This window comes from Mugil cephalus, chromosome 3 (genome assembly GCF_022458985.1).
Source record: "Mugil cephalus isolate CIBA_MC_2020 chromosome 3, CIBA_Mcephalus_1.1, whole genome shotgun sequence".
Classification (NCBI taxonomy): Eukaryota; Metazoa; Chordata; class Actinopteri; order Mugiliformes; family Mugilidae; genus Mugil; species Mugil cephalus.
In genome coordinates, this window is record NC_061772.1 from 22,037,008 (window position 1) to 22,054,649 (window position 17,642).

At 40.0% G+C, this 17,642-nt stretch overlaps 1 long non-coding RNA gene across 2 annotated transcripts in view; it reads left to right on the top strand.

The window, feature by feature from the left end:
• Positions 1 to 2,106: 2,106 nt before the first annotated feature.
• Positions 2,107 to 17,642, top strand: part of LOC125005660 — a 118,303-nt gene continuing 102,767 nt past the window's right edge. For both annotated transcript variants that reach the window (XR_007112472.1, XR_007112471.1), the window contains exons 1-2: positions 2,107 to 2,249; positions 2,389 to 2,477. This is a non-coding gene — a long non-coding RNA (uncharacterized LOC125005660). The remainder of the gene's footprint in view (positions 2,250 to 2,388; positions 2,478 to 17,642) is intronic.

A 17,642-nucleotide genomic window follows, 5' to 3' on the forward strand; every position in this document is an offset into this window, starting at 1 on the left:
GGTGTCAGAGCACACAGTTCATCCCAGTTTGTGGTGGCTGTGGCTGTGTTGCCCATGCTGAAACCTGTTCACTGATGAGAACACCTACAAAAAGTGTAATGGAAAAAGGGGGCTTGGAAACACAATTAAACAACAGCACTTTTTCACATTTTCTTTTACATCATGTTGATGGCCAGGCGCTAATCTGGGGCACACATGGCAACAGGTTGCAAGAGACTCCCCCTTGGAGAGGCGCTGGTCTGCAATAATGTGCCATACAATTATATGGCCATTATGTGTCACGTGTCTGGTTTGTAGGCCTCCTTGCTTGAATACATTTATTCAGTTCTATCCTCAAATATTATGGTGGATTGAGGTCAGAGCTTTGTGATGGTGAGTCCAATATCTTGGCTTTGTAATGTATGTTTTGGCTCACGGTCCATTTGGAAGGCCTCTGTGTGACTAAGCTTCAACTTCATGACTGATATCGTTTCAATAGATCAATGGGTAATTCCTCACAAGGCCATCTGTTTTCTTTAAAGAGTTCAACAGTCCTTTCAGCAGCAATGCACCCCGATAACACGATGCTGCCACCCCTCTGCTTCCTGGTTGGGATGCAGACAACACCTGCAAGTCATTGCTCAAGTGTTTTGAATTTGGATTTTAATTTGTAAATCAAATGACACATGATTTGAACCAAGCAACTACTGAGGTGCTGTAACTACCGTAACCATGGTGACGCCAAATAGGAACTGCCCATGCCTTGACCTCAACCGGAGACGTATATGAGAGAGAGTCTCACCAACTCAAATCTTGGGCACCATTAGATATATCAGAAGGAAGATTCTACCCTATGGGACTGTTGTGCTATGTTGAAATAAATGTCTTATTTTCACCATTAATGGGCCTAAAAATGTTATTGCCATCGTCTGCCAATATGTAAAAGGACCTCACTTAAATATTCCAGCATCTACTTACTTTAAATATCTTAAATGAGCCTGTAAAATGCTTTGTGGCCCAATCACCTCATCAGTCATGGAGCTGTGATTAGTCTCCCATGTTCATCCATCGTAGTTAAAAGTTTGAAATTACTCAGATCAGTAATTACTCAGAAATTATAAACACTCAGAAACAGCGAAAATTAAACTAGTGTTACTGTTATTTAGTATTATTGTTAGTATTATTATCATAACATTAGCATGCTAGCCATAAGAAGTTAGTAGTAACCGAGGCAAAGTTATGTGTCAATTACATTTGTCTATCTACATGGACATAAATTACATGCACACATGGGTTTCACAGTATATATGACGATAGCTGCTATTTTTCGAAGCTATTTTTAGTCTAGTTAACTAGCTAGCATATCATAAGTCCTGGTTGACTTTAAACTTAATTCATTTGGCGTTGGGCATTTTGGAGCTCAAGGTATACATTAAAAATGGTATGACTTTATTTTCTCACATAAACTCTTAACATCAATCTAACGTAAAAGAGAGATATTGACATCCAGTTCTTCCTTTTAATCTTCTCCTCCCATAACTTTCTCCATTTTTGTTTACTGGGGAAATGGTTAAGTTTCCCCCGTGTTTTCATGATTGTGTGCTGCAACTGTAGGCTGAGGACTGTGACTATATATCCAATTTAATTCTCTGTTATTGCCACTTCTATGGGTGAATATTGGTGTGATGCATCTAACATGGCGCCTATGAAACACGTGACCAGCTCAGAACCAATCAGCATAGCGGGATAGCTCAGAGGGTCCAAAAAAGCGTTGAATAAGGTCAGCTGGACTTGCAGAATTTCTTGAAGACGTTTCGCCACTCATCTGAGTAGCTTCTTCAGTTCTGATAAACTAGCTACTCGGAAACTAGATAAACAAGCTACTCGGATGAGTGACGAAACGTCTTCAAGAAATTCTACAAGTTCAGTTTATTCAACGCTTTTTTGGATTACCATGGCCTGGATGGCTGAGAACCTTCACAGACTCAGAGGGTCCGTTCCCTAGTTGGCCAGACTCTCTGTAATGTACAGCTCTGACCTAAACACCCCCAACTCCCCTCCAATTTTGTGCAAATGGTTCAGTCCGCACCTGACTATCTATGCTGTGGTAGGCTAATTACGTTTAGGCCCAAGGCTAACCAGGCTAACCCGAATTAACGTGTCAACACTTCTCAAAAGACCAGTTTGATTAATTTATTTAAAGAGAACACTTTAGAGGAGGATAAAAGAACAAGAGAGAAACAAATGACCCATTTTCTGTTAGAGCGAAGGTGAGCTCGTTACTTTGTACTAGTAAGATAATTTGTAGTTTACAGTGCAAAAGAAGTTCAGGATATTCAAGTAAGATGGTGTAAATGTTACTAGTGGTAAATATCACGTTTCATGCGTTCACTTGCCGGTGATTTCTAGGACGAACGGCCCTCAAATCAACCACATAGTGAACTGCAGCACCTGTGGCCGCCCACCGTCTAATAATGTCCCTAAAGGCATCACAGGAGGTGAGTACAGGAAACAAACAACACACAACACCAGAACAAGGCTTCGTGTTTTACTATAGCCTACTATACTTAATTTGCTAACTCCATGCTGCAGGAATACTTTGTATGTATTAGTTAAATTAATTAACTGGCCCAAGCCCCAATTCGATTTTTCTGCCAGTAATATTGATTGTAGATCATGCACCCACCTACTATAAACTCATTGCAGCTCTGAATCAGTTATACAAACATAATTTTTTGTTTATTTATTTATTTTTGTTTAAAACAACTGCAACAGCAATGTGCAAAAATAATTTCTAGTGCCAGAACAGCGATTAAGTGAAACAACAAATAAAATCACTTACTTAAATATAATAACAAATTCAACTGTACAAAACAGACAGAATTAAATGAAACAACAAAATATGAAGCAAATACTTAAATAATGATAGAAATGAACAGTTACTTGAAACAAGGTAATAAAAATGACTTTGAAACAAATATAAAGTTAAGTAATTAGGTCTTAAAACTATGTAAACTATGTAAATGTAACTATGAGCAAAAGCTTTAGTAAAAAAAGTAAACAACCTTAATCTTTCTTTTCTTTAATGTTACTCTGTTCTTCCTCAGCACTCCACCCACCCAGTTATTCTTTGTTAATTGCTCTTGGGGGCCCCCTAGTGGCGCTTAGTTCGCTCATGCCTTTGGCCATCTCTGGTGTTTAGTTGGTAAAGTTTTTCTGAACATTTTGCAGCTTTCCTTGTTATTTACAAAGGTCTGGAACATCGCATCCACCTCTAAAGTAATAAACTAGTGCAGGTAAAGATTCGTATTTGAAGAGAAACAAATTTGAAGAGGATGTTGAGCCGTAAGCGTAATGCCGCATTACAAGTTTTACAGTATACCCATGTATACACATAGGGCTCTATGTGAACCGGGTTTTAAATCAAGGTTGTGTTTTGGATTTCTTTGTGGTACAGCAAGATACTCATGATTACAAATTGATCTCTGCAGCCGACATCTTGGCAAGAGGGCATAGCCACAAATTATTTATTATTTGAATTATTTAAGAAAGAAATACGGCCCCCTCACAGCTCTGCTTCTGTCTCTTACCTGTGGCTTTTTTTGCAGAGGTGCATGTAGATATGACCATCTGTAGATGTGATCAGACATTGTGTGTGTGTGTGTTTGTTGTTGAAAAATAACAGCGTTAAAGCCAAATGTGTTGATTTAACCCCGTGTGTCATTCCTAATTACACTCTCTGCCACCATTGTCTAAAAATAAACGACATCCCTCTTCCTCAACAGCTCCCGCTTTTTTTCCATGTACTTCCTGTGTCTCTTCTCGGGTCAGCGAAGAGTGTTTGTTCAGCCGTCTGCGTGTGTGTGTTAAGAGTAAACAGTGTTGGTTTGAAGCTTTAGTGGGCTATCTTGTTTCCCATTTAGTTTTCAGGTTGGACTTCAGTGTCCGTGCTCAGACTTTGTTGAGTGAATGTCAGCACAGATTTATTGTTTCAAGAACAAACATGTCACATGTGTAAATAATATTGCAGTTAGCACCTGGTTTAGCTAACAGGGAAGAAATATGAGAATATAATGTTTGAACTGCTACTGAATACTTTTTCCTTTTGGCTTTTGGAGGAACTTCTGCCTGCATTGTTTTATCTGGCAACATATAACATTTGAGCTTACTGGTGTAGTAGGAGTTTCATTTTTGACATCTGTTTTTCTTCTTGTTTTGATCTGATTCGCCCTTTTGGATGAGCAGGCCACAGATTACTGCCCCCTGCTGGTGGCCTCAAAGTTGACCTTTGTTGTGGTTTATTTAATGCGTCCAGGCCTTAAAGTGATCATATTTCTCTTGAACCTAACGCTAATTAATAAACAAATAACCATTAAAATGCTTCATTACGCTCTCAAAGGAGAGTAAACGAAATGCATCGTGTATTCATAATGTCAAGTCAGCATCACAGTGGCTGTGTGTGTGTGTGTGGTTTTGTGTCCCCATGCGGGCGAAGTGGGCGTCAAATTCAGCTTAGTGTTGTGTAGTTCTGGAGAACCTCTATTGTCGTCCGGCTGACTGTAAAGTGGAAGCACTAGTGCGCAGAATGTTTGTCTATTAATGCGTAGAGTGTATGTGAATTAGCAACAGTAATCGGAAGAAAGACAAACACGCGCTAATTCACAAGGCGGGATTAACGTCAGTCTAAAAAATGTGTACACACAGAATGTTTGTGCGGTACTGACAGCAGCTGAGATAAGGCTTTGTGTGGCCTGTGAAAGTCCCCTTGTATCTTGTTTCCACAGTTTGAAAGTTAAAGGCAGGGCTTGTGTGCTAGGTAAAGCTATAACATCCTCCACAGTGATAGCCACTGTTGAGCCTGTTTACCCGCTTTGCTTGTTGATCTTGCTAAAAGCCTCTCACACCCCTTTAATACATACACACACACACACACTAAACATGAGTGTGTGTACCCGGTTTAAACACACACATTAATAACAACTGTAATGCCATTCTTTGTCAAGTGCTTTTACAGGTTCAACATTGACCTTAGTGTTTAATCTTCCTGCACAAACGACCGTCACTTGATATGCAAACAAATCTTTTGTCACTGTCAGCCAACTCCCATGTTCCTCTGAGAAAGTGAACAGAAGGACAAAGCGGAGACTATTCCGCGTCCTTCTGAGATAATTAAAACATCAGACGCTAAAGCCCTCACAAGTTAAAGCCGGGATTCTTTTCTCCTGTTCTTCATGAAACTTTACAAATATTGTAATATGTTCATGTTTGTCTCTTGAGCTTGATGCTGGAAATGTTGTCTCCCTCTGAATATAAGGACAGAACATGAATGATGCGAGGAAATGAGTTGCCTTGTTTGTTGGAAGTGTAATAATCTGTTAAATATCTCATCTTTTCCACAAAAACAAGCATAGCCGACATCTCCCCCTAAATCTGCCTACAACTTCCTGCATATAAAACCTACTAGTTTTACACAAACATTCAACTAACATGCCTTTTAATTGTCCTTTTAAACATGAAGTTAAATTCTTTCTGCTGTCACTGTTGAGTGCTTTATAACTTCATTCATTTTCTCATCAAAGGGAAGTCTCTATATTCACACACCTCCCTGTGTTATTATGATCTCCTGCCAGCAGATGCCACTGCGGTCCGCTCCTTCATGCATTTCCCTTTTCATGCCCCCCCCCCCCTCACCCCTCACCCCCCCTCACCCCTCCTCCCGCGAACTGTTGACTCCTTTTCCAATAGGAAACAGATGGGAGACCTTTGCTGCGGGCTACTGCCAAATGGAGCAAATTCTCATTACAGCGTCTGCGAGCTCTGTTTATTCTCTCCAAGCTTCACCTCCACCCCTCGCACCACTTTGCCATCTGATGTGTTCAACACTTGTTTCCGATGCAGACGTGTCATATTGATAAGCCCCGTTTTGCCGATTACAGGAGATGTATCTTTTTTTTTTTAACGCAGAGCGGGAAGCAGACATGTAGGGATCTGTTGCCGCATGTGAGAAAATAATCATTAAAAAACTCTCCCCACAATAATCTTAATAAACAGATGAATAATTTATGAGGAGTATCAAACATAAACGACGAGGGGATCGTGTCAGCGTTAACGACGCACCTGCAGTGATTTGGAGATGATTTGGATTTATGAAAATGGCTGAAAGTAGTGAGTCTTTTGCTGTGAGATGCAGTTGTCGGTTGAGACAACACAACAATAGCATCTCACATTAACAGGAAACAGAGGTGTGCACTCCCCAGCTGCTAGCACCAGCTTTAGTAGACATCATCAGCTTCTTTAATCAGTGACGTGGATTAAGAATCTGCAAACCTGTAGCTGTTTATCTGTTACTTTAACAAGCCTACTTTTGTATTTTTTTTTAATTATTAACATTTTGTGGCAAGTGGCCGCTTGTACAAGTGTGTAGTTTCCTGTATTAGTAGCAGAACATGCTGATCTCTGGTGTGTTCATTCATGACATGTTAACATTTTTACCACATTGGCTTCTGAGAGAATTAAGCTATTGTCTTAAAAATGAATGATAACGGTTAAAAGGTTAAAATTATTTAGGATTTAATCTTCAACTGAAAATACCCAGTGGACTTCAAATTAAACTGCTCATTGTGGATTTAACAAACGTAAGTTATGCCGTTTATACTGTTTTTGCTATTTTGAAACACAGCATTGTGTTCATCTTTGAGGTCTGATAGTAAATCTGCTCATGAAAATGCCTCTGATGTTATTAGTAGCCAATCAATTTGGAACAAATATGGAGAACGACCTCCGTCTAAAGCCATATTTTCATGAGCTACAACTAAACAACCTTATTTTAGTTTAAGATCTGATAAATAACAAGGGATTGTGAGGTAGACGTACTGCAGAAAAGACAAAATTCTCTCTTTTTGTTTTGTGTGTCCTTAAATCGACTTCTTTCGTGTGAGAAATTGTAATCTTACCTTTTTCAGATCCACATTTGTCAGATGAAGTGATTTAAGGCAAACCTTTCTTTATTTGTCTGCGTTATTTGCAGGTCGTGTCAAAGGGTGTTTGGAGGGGAGGCTAACATCAATACTCAAACAGATTGGTGAACCATACGAGCTATTTTGTTAATGTGAAATACCACTTTTTAGTTGTTACATCTAGACACGTACAGAGAATCAGAAAAAACACCTTTGTGTGCATTCATGACGACTATACGCATAAACTCAATATTACACTCTATCGCAGGCAAATCCCCAGCTATGTTTGAGTCCCCAGTCTGGGAAGCTTGCACTTCGAATGGAATATAAATGACATCATTACGTAATATTCAATCTGTTGCTGCACCAGTATCCTATTCCACAGATAGGCCCCTTCACCACCCTCCCCATATGCTTCTGACTCGTTGGTCTCCTGTTCTTTTTCATGGAGAATATTAAAGAGTTATTAAATTAATCTGTGCTCGCTGGCGCATGTTATTGCAGTGCAGAGATTTGTGGGGTGAATGAAGCCGTTAGGCCGCACCCTAAGCTGATTTATTAAGGGTGCCAGGGAATCACCAAATAGTCCTGATAACCTGTTTTATTTTGCATAAGTGAACACTTTCCCTCAAATCCGCTTATGTGTCCTCCCCTCCCTTATACAACTTTAGCCTTTTCTTGTTTTTTTTTTTTTTTTTCCTGTGACCTGAAACTGTGCAGTTATCACCACAGTCTCTTTGTTAATAATATTATGAGAGCTAATATTCACTAAGGAGAGAATTTGACATGACGTGCTTTTTTTCAAAGCATCTCGTGTGATGGTCGCTTATTTGATGGATTTCATTTCATCTCCAGTTTTTTGGCCCCCTGGCGTTGGCAGGGATTGGCTTTATTCATGATTAATTAAGTTTCTTTTGGTGGTGCTGGGGAAAAAAATAAAAAATAAAAAAATGCATCCGATTCTCATCTTCTGTTACAACGCATTTCCATGTGTGCTCGCATCAGTGCTACCGCTGGATGTTTTCATTCGGAAAAATGGGAAGTTGGTGCAAGCTAACAAAACATCAACTAATAGCACAACAGACAGTTGGTGTTGGGTCACATTCAGTGAGCCTTGCACAAGACGGTTCATTTGAATATCGTGCAGGAAGTTTTGCATTTGGTCTTTTTACCTTGGCGCGCTCGTATCTCGCTGAATAAAGAAGTATGCAAACAGCGTAAAACGATCCGAAGACAGCCGAGGGGTTGTGGGAGGAAGCTGCCCAACGCGTGTGCGTGTGTTATGCGCAGAGCCAGGCGTCCGTGTGTTCTCTCGCCCTGACAGAATCAGCAGATTTAACACCCGCTGATTCCAACCCAGATTCCTAACCTCATTTATCAGAGTGTATGCCAGCAGTGTCGACATTTAATCCAGCGTGAGATTTTTGGGCTCCTTTGGGTCAACAGTTTAGCTGTTTTTTTTTTTTTTTTGTGTGTGTTTTTTTTTTTTTGTCCCCCCCCCCCCAAGCCTCGAGACAAAGTCTGCTTTCAATTATTTCTGCAAAATTGCTTTACAGGGTCCATGCATGATTAAATATTCATTATGTTAAACTAAGCACTTTCTTTGTATATAAATCCATATTAGATTTGTCTGGCAGGTTGCCTGAAGCCACATGAGAAGGATTTCTGCGTCGGACCTCCTTAGCAGCTCCTTTCTGTTGGGTTTGTTTGTTTTTGTTCTGATGTAAATGTCGACTTGTTGATATTTTTCTACCTTTTTTTGTCCTCCCCCGGCCAGGCGCACACAGGCCTTTTCAGCTGCAGGGAAATGTTGGAATTTCAAGTGGGCATGGGAAAAATAAACAAGCGTGTCAGTTGGTTTGGCGGCGGGGAAGGCCGCACTGGTCATTACAAAAAAAAAAAAAAACTGGACTGTGTCTAAAGAAAAGCCGTTTTGAGTACGTATCTGTGTCTCGGGCGCAACTTTGCGCATGTGGTCAGATTTGAAAACAGAGGGCAGGGGTGAAGAGGGAAGCCATTTCATTTCAAATATGACCAGCTTCCCTGAAAATATTTACCTAATACTTTTCTCTTTCCAAGCAAAATTGACCCCTTTGATTGCTCCAAAGACCTCATGGAAAATAAATTCAAGAGTATTTGAAATTCCTGAGTGGATTCGCCAGAGCTACCTTGCGTGAGCCCGTGTTTATTTGCTTTCGAACTGCAGGATGGATCAGGGTTGTGTTGACTCAGAAGTTATTTGGTTTGTCTTCTGTTACAGACATCATGAAGGGGCTCTTACTGCAAATGGTCAGAAATGGGACAAACCTGAAGCAGCTGTGGACCCTTGTTTTATTAGAAAGAAAAATGTACTTGTCTCTCTGCCAAGTAATATGTTCCTGTATTTGCTACTGTGGTATTTTGTCTTATATGGCTTTTTTTTTTTTTTATCATTATTTTCACTAAACCGGTATCCAATAAGTGCATCCACTTTACTAGAATTCTTGCCTTTGGCAGTGCAACCTGCTCCGCTTGGCTTGGATTGCGGCTAGTTGTAAGCGTCTGAGGAATGCATATCATTCTTGAATGAATTGGACAGACACAGACCGCAGAAAAGAGAGCCTGGTGTTCTCTATAATAACATCTGAAGAAGAGGAGAATTTAATAGATGCTTCAGTCTAACCTCACATCGCTCAATCACATGCAGTAAGCACCCTGGAGAGTCAACGGTATAGTCTAACATGGAGATATTCTGGGTGGCCAAACACACGAGACCCAAAGGGGGAGGAGGAGTGTGTGCACGGTGATTGTAACATAACACTTTCCTGCCTTGAATGAAAAGAAACTAGCATTACAGAATTAATTACCCCTCCTAGTGAAACACACAGTTCATATTACTCAGCTAATGAACTTCCTCCAACACAGACCGTGACTGACTCTTCGCAGCGTGAGCTCATCACAGGATGCACATGTAAGACACTAAGTGAGTCCGATCGAGTCTCATCACGTTTTATCTTTACTTTTCATAAGTTAGCGCTGTCAACATGTTGCCCATAATATATTATTATATTTCAGTCATCATTAATAGAACTGTCCAGCTTCAAAAGCAGTAATTGAATATCTTTATTACATTATGATGTTGTTGCAGTTCTTTACATTTTGTGAGGTTGATATGACTGTGTGATGAATCCCAGTTTAATTTAATTTATTGCAATAGGGAAACACAGCAGCTCGGTGGTTAGCGCTGATGCCTCCCAGCGAGTCTGTGTTAGAGTTTGCATGTGCATGTTTAACTAAACCGAATGATTGTCTTGTCTAACCCGACCACGGTGTCCATCTCAGTGTGCTAGTGGAACAGAAACTTTTTAAACATATTTACATTCTTGTTAAACAGGAACTTGACATTGCTGCCACCTCCATGGCCACAGAGTGTGGTTTTCACTTTAGTAATAGTGTTCATTTCCCCTTCTCAAAAATGAGAAGTAAACATATCAGGTAACTGTTTTTGTTGGAAATTAAAACATGCCTGAATCGTCAAGTGTTTCTCTCCTTCTGCTGTCCCCTAAAAAACTGGCCAGTTATCTGTAGTGATGTTTCCTTTGGGTCATTAGCATATCTTAATTGTTCCACTTCACAGTAATCTGTAATAGTGGAGATGATAAAATAATCCCAAATAAAGGAAGTCATGTTTCTTAACTTGATCGGTTTTGCAATGTCCAATGTGGAACAAACTACTATGCTGTGCAATTTTTCTTAAAAGTTTATTAACACTAAATCTGTGTGTGTGTGTGGGGGGGGGCCTCTATGCATCTGCACAGATTCTGGTGCTAGCTGCTGACCCAATTCCAAAGTCCAACTAAAAAGCAGCAACCTTTGACTGCCTCATGACGAGCCTTGGCATTTCACAACGGGAAAGAAATGGCATCCATTTACACGGTTGAGCCACAGACGGTAACGTTGCCCTGTTGTTGACTGCAGAAGGCGTCGTTTTCTCAACATCAAGAGAAGTGACATCACTGTAAGTGATGCTGTTCTCATGTTCTGTTAGTCTTGTTTAACTGTAAGAGGACTACCACCCAACCTGGCCAAAGAAAAAATTTCCACGCACGCTCTGGTGACGGTCTTATGACCAAAAGCTCAAATGTTTAAACATTAAAGTTGAACCATTGCACAAATTCAAGTCATTATTTTTGCGTTAGTCTTGTTTGAAATGGTGCACACCCACATAATCACACACTCTGGTGAAAGGTAGCATACTGTAGACCTTTTAAGGAGAAAGTCATGTTGTGATTTTGTTGTGAATGTTTGGCAACTGTATATACATTTTACACTTTTTACACATTAACATTGACAGTGCTGCTGTTCTTCTTTTTTAATACTGAATATTCCATATAGTTTTTATAAATAACACATTATTTTAAATCATGACTTGAGTTCACGTACACAGAAAAAATGAATCCATTATTTTTATGAACTGCCTTCACGACTGGAAAAAAAATATACATTTTATGAATATTAATAGAACTCTCATTTGAATTATGAGGGTAAATCCAACTCGGGGTCAATTCCAATTCTGAGTCCAATCAAACACTCTCTGTCTAACGTGAAATACTAGGAACAGGATATGACTGGCACCTGGAATGAGGAGGGCGAATGGAGAACAATGGAGGAACAAGGGCTTCTCCATTATGAGAATTAATCTAATCGCAGCTTTGAGCTGCAAGCAGGCTTTGTTAATGGGGCTTGTACGGTCAATTATCTTAATTGTTCCATTTACAGAACCTGATGCATGTTTCAGGAGCAGGCGCTGGAACTTGAGGGATGAGCTCAATCACTCTCCATAATTGTAATTGTCGATAGATTCACTTATGAATGTCAGGGAGGATGAGGGTTAATCGCAGGTCTTCCAGAGAGGGCGGGCAACTGATGAGAGGTTCACTTTGAACAGTTCTAAACCTCTGATGAGATGCTGCTGTTTGATAATGGGTAAAGCTAAACAGCATTCGGCCCCGGTTTTAACATTCTCAGTGGACCTCAAGCTTCTTAATTTGTTTGCAGCTGTTTGCTCCTGTTTTCTGTTAAACTTACGACATAACAAACACTCAACGTTTTCTTCTGTCTGGACTTCCTCTAAAGTCAATTATCCATCAAACATTGCTCCGAGGACTGCAAGTGCTGTCAAACCAAAGGAACTGCGCCCATAAATCACTCAATGGAAGATGGATTATTTTCACCTGATGCTTGGCTCTGATACGCTGTCTCTGGGACCATCAGAGCCCAACGTTTAGCCACACCCATTCTCCTAATAGTCACGACTAGGAATGGGTACCGATAAGGTTTTATCTGGTACCGGTGCCAAACCGGTACTTTTGAAATGTAAATGGCGCCAAAACCGGTGCTTAAAGAATGGAAAACTTATAAACTCTGTCCAAAAATATTGCCTTTTTATTTTTAAGGCATTTTGTGATGTGCAAATTCAACAGAATATGAATTTTAATAATATAAATACAGTTAAGACTAAGAAATAAATGCACCAAAATAATAATAAAAAGCTGTTTCACTAGGCTATCAAAGACGCTGCATTTCTCGGTTTTGCAACTCCAGATATTGAATCAAATTCTTGCACAACATCGCCTTCGAGCACTTGTTGCAGGTTGCTGACTCTTCATCTCTTGAGGTGAAGTACAGACAAAATCTTGACTGTTTCGCCTGTGGCATTTTGGTTTTCTTCCATCCATGCAAGTGAGAACCTGACGTGATGTCACATATAGCGTCGGCACAGCAATAGAGCTAAGGGGGGGGCGGTAATCTGCCTTGCTTTTTGGTCTGGTTACCACCGTTTGCATTAGCACTGGTGCCAAGACGTTGTGGCTAGGGATGGGTACCGATCCCTAGCCACAACGTCAGTGCAGGAGCACGCTACGGCTGATGGAGCCTTCAGACGTATCCTGTGGGAGAGGTGGTCTGGGAGTCCTCCTTGTACCCACCCACACTACACTGTGAAATACTGTCCCGCTGGGAAACCTAGTCCCAAATCAGTCAGCTACACCAGAGATAGACTGACGAATAAATCCCAGTGGAGGGGACGAAATCTCCAAAGTGCCTCATCTCTCTCTGACTGCATGTGATTTCTCTTTCTCCTCTCTCGTCACATGTTCACTAGTTGCTGCAGCTCTGTTTCAATTTGAAATTGCTGGAGAATGATGGAAATGGAGGCACTCTGGAGAAGGTCAACCACTGGCAGCCATTAAACTCACTTATCTGAGATATCAAGTGCCCTGTTTGATGAGTCGCACCGTAGTATAATCACTTGTTCTCTGTCACAGTGATGTTTCTGAGAAGTACTTCACAATGTTAGAGGTATTTTTAAAGTTCCACTGTTTAAAGAAGCCTGTGACGAGAGAGGTAAAGCTCTGTTTGGCTGAAAGATAAAGAGGTAAAAGGGATGGCGAGGATGGGCGAGGATGAGTGGGGAGAATTAAATCTAATTTTAGACCAGCTGTCATATAAAAGAAGGGAAGCAAGAGGCTTTTGCATCATCTGTTGAGTTTGTTGGTTCCTATTTTGCTGGTATTGACCTGTTTGACTTTTCTTTCTGAGACCCCCCTCCTCTGGTTGCTGCTGCTCTGCCAGACAAGATAGAGCAGGCCGGAGCATCTGTGAACATTTAAGTTTTTGTGGTTTGTTTAGTACCAGCAGTAGCCGGGCTGCTGTGTGTTTTCTGACAGTTGAGCTTGTTGAAGTACATCATTGAGCGATCACTCTGAGATCACGCAGATCTTTCACTGAACTCTCACTTAACCCTCTGGAGTCGACGGATGCGCCGGAGCATCCAAATCACATGACCAGTTTAAGACGACGTAGCAGCAAGACGCAGCGTCGGTGAATGTCGATTCAGCTTCTGTAGAAAGTGCTAACTTCAAATTCTATATCAGGTTTTAAATTGTATTGTTAGGCCAAGTAAAACTAGACTTATTAGAAATATGATAATAATAACAGTTTTCTTAATATTGCTGTCATGTTGATGGACGTCTGGTGCAGTGAACAGTTAACAGTGAAGAGCTGATTATCGTTACACCTGATAATTTTGTGAATGGTTGTAAATAGTTGTACAAAAATGTTTTATGCCTTACCCTAATTTTCATGGAAATAGTTATAAATACCTTTGTTGTTTGCTAAATGTATTGATGAGCTTTTGGATTCTAAGTTCTAAAAATGGTTAAATATTAAATGTGTTTTTGGTTTTCACAGTGAAAAGTCAAACTTTTTCTTGCTCAGATTTTATTGTTTTAGTGTGGTTTTAGGTCCAATGTGTCAATACAGTTTGTCAAAATGAAAAAATAATTGTAAAATGACACAGGGGAGGTTGTGCTGAAAAGAATGACACCAAACAAGACAATGTAAACCATTTTTAAGGTAAAATATAAAGGCAAAACAAAAGTAGTCAAAAACAGCCAATCCATTAATCCATTCCTTACATTTGTAATGGTGAGTTTTGTAAAGACTATAGAGGCCACACAAGACTCAAATATAGCAGCGCTTCCCAACCACTGTGCTGTGCCACATTAATGTGCTGTGAGGGATCATCAGGTGTGCCTGAGGAAATTATCCAATTTCACTTAATGGGTCAGAAAATTATTATTTATTTGTTGCGAATAATTAATCTGGTTCATCTGTGCCAGCACAACAATTACTCTTTCCACTAGATGGCAAGTGGATAATTAAGCTGTCTATCTACCTGTTGCCATTCAAACAGCCACAATAAGTCACGATGCTTCAGTTGAGACAGTGGTGGTAGCGATGGATAAATACTTGAGAAGAACAAGTGCTCAATCCGAACTGTGTCCTGGTGAAAATTCTGATCCGGATGAAGGTCCTAGCACGAGTAATGGTCAGAAGAAAGCAAAAAAAAAGTGAGCTCAAGACAATACAATGAAATCTGTCTTTCCTTTGGATTTACTTTTATTGGGGAACCAATGATCGGACTCGGTTCTGCTCGGTATGTGGGGAAAAGCCATGTTTCCAAGCAAACTTAACGCCATCTCCAAACAAAACACCGTAGATGATCATTACTTCATCATGTGTACAGTATTTTTTGTGCCGTGGGATTTTTGTAATGTAAAATATGTGCCGTGACTCAAGAAAGGTTGGGGAACACTGAAATCTAGAATAAAGCTTTCTTTTACAGGACAACTACGCTAAGTTAAGATAATCATATCTCACTAATTAGTTACAGTGACAAACTATACACAGTTTAAACAATGATTTGTTTCCTGTGGATTCTTGTGTGATTCACAAACCTTTCTCCTTCTTATGTAATGATGAACGTGGCGGTAAGACCAAAAGTTTTGTCTGTCACAGAGTCGCTGACTGTAACAGCCTGGGACTATTCATTCATTTTCAGTGACCCTTCAAACTCATCAGCGAGCTTAAACCCACAACACGATTTAACGGATATTCAGTTCAATCCAATAATCACATTACCTCTGAGCACAACTGAAGACGTTTTTATAAATACGCAATCAGCACAGTGGCAAATTTAATTCAGCGCTTCATAATTAACCTTGGGAGGAAAACTCATTTAAGTCAAATGAGCTCAGGTAAAGCTAAACTTGATTATGCTAAAAAAAAAAAAAGTTAAAAAATAAATAAAAAATCCTGTTACAGTCTTTGAGGTGAGGAAATACTGTCATATATTGGAGCTAAAGCAGCTTTCTATTTGAGCTGTTTAATTGTGGCTCACACATCAATGCAGTTAAACTCGTCAGAGGAATACTGACTTTCTGGTTGAATTCACAATGTTAATTAGCCGGTTGGGATTTTTTGAAATAAGTTATTGCTTTGCTTTATCTTGTGCTCTGGGTGAGTGATTCTCATAAAGACTAGAGCCTTTCTCTGTGCCTTCCTATCATATACAACGTGTGGGGTGAAGTTGCGAACTAATTGCAAGGAAGTGTGTAACTAATGATTTTCACAAAGCTGCAGCACATAACGTGCAGCTGTTTAAGATGCAAATTTCTTCCTCTTTATTCAAGAAGCATATTCACATTTCAACTTATAAACTTGTTTCTCAACTTAGATTCTGTTCAATTTACCAGTGTCCCATTCTGGAGATTTATTTTAGATATTTTTGCCATTTTCCACGGGTTCTCTTTTCATTTCTCTTAAGGAATAGTGACTAGGGCTTGGGCTAAGGCTACCACTACTGATTCCTATTCACAGGATTTCAATACTTAATGTCAATTAATTTAGGCAATTTTTCCACAAACCCAGTGTTGTCATTGGTTTTAGAGATTTGTGGTATTTACACGATATTTTACCTCTAGTCACCACATTGTGTATATGCTTTTGCTTTTGTTGGGGGAGTTAAACAGAAATCTGACCACTGTTTGGAGATACTCCACACTTTTCATATACCACGCTTTATTTTAACAAGTGCGGAGCCTGTTCAGTCATGTCTTCGTTTTAAAAATCAATTAAATCCCTCGCTTATGGGTTTTCCTTTAAGAACAGCTGACATTGTTGTGGTTGCCTCAGCGTCGCCCGTGACCTTTGGAGCTGCCACTAGTGGCCAGCTGTAATCTATCAAGATCTAAACTTTCCCCAGCGCTCGGTCAAACATGTCTGAGAGTGGCCACTGACATTAAAACTCAATTAGCAAGGCCACTTTCTAAATAATACATTAGCAAAGTGCATTAGCTGCACATCATCTGTTGCCCAGAGCGCAGTTCTTGCACTACCTCTCAATATGTCAGGGCTGCGACTGGCTGGGAGCTAATGTTTCGAAATGGGGAAACATTGGGAGGCAGAGATGTAGCAATTAGAGCACTGTCATTTCACATGCAGGAGAAATCTCATGTTGGCCTAGATATTCAGTATTTTCCCTGTCTAGTCGTGGAATTTCTGAATGCACCTGCTACAAGTCCCATATTAATATGAAAAAGCACACGGTGCAGCAATAAATGATGAATGCGTTTTTACTGGCTGGCCTCTTGTGGATGTGCAGTTTTCAGTCAGTTTCCCACATTTGTCCATATATTTCCGGGACGGTGGATGAATCGCAGTGAAAAAGATGTGTATGTCTATGACGTCATATCCAAAAAAAACCGTATTTGTTGATATATCTTAGTGTGGACTTTTATCCTTTCCAGACATTGCAGCCTTTTCCTCAATCACCACAATGTGGATAGTTTTAGATAAAAATGTTTTGATAAATAATTAACAAATGTGGGCATCCTAACCCTACTAACTACAGTGGTGACCGTGGTAAACATTACACTCAGATGTCAGCCTCATCATTGTTAGTATGCAGACTGTAGCATTCGGTTCAAAGCGATCCCGTGCTTTGAACTGCCTCTTAAATAGTTAATAGATTTAAGTTATTCTTGCGTCAACACTTTCTAAAACACTAATGTGGCACAATGTGTAAAAAAAAAAACATATTTTCACCTCAGTGGTATAGTTTTACTCTTTTAGTATTGCTTCTTTTTGCCTATTTCTACTTTCTACAGGAAATATACAGAAAACTGAGACAATGTTTTCCTTGGATTTCGGCGCAGCTCTGCTTAAGCCGTAATCCCCATATTACTGCATGTGCTGTGGTTTATACACTGCCATATTGGTAACATTATGAAATAGAAGCGGCTCAGAAATGCAGCCGCTTGTGGCACACTCGACAATGCCATATCCATAACTTTGAATTTGTCTGTGCAGAATCCCATTCAGGAT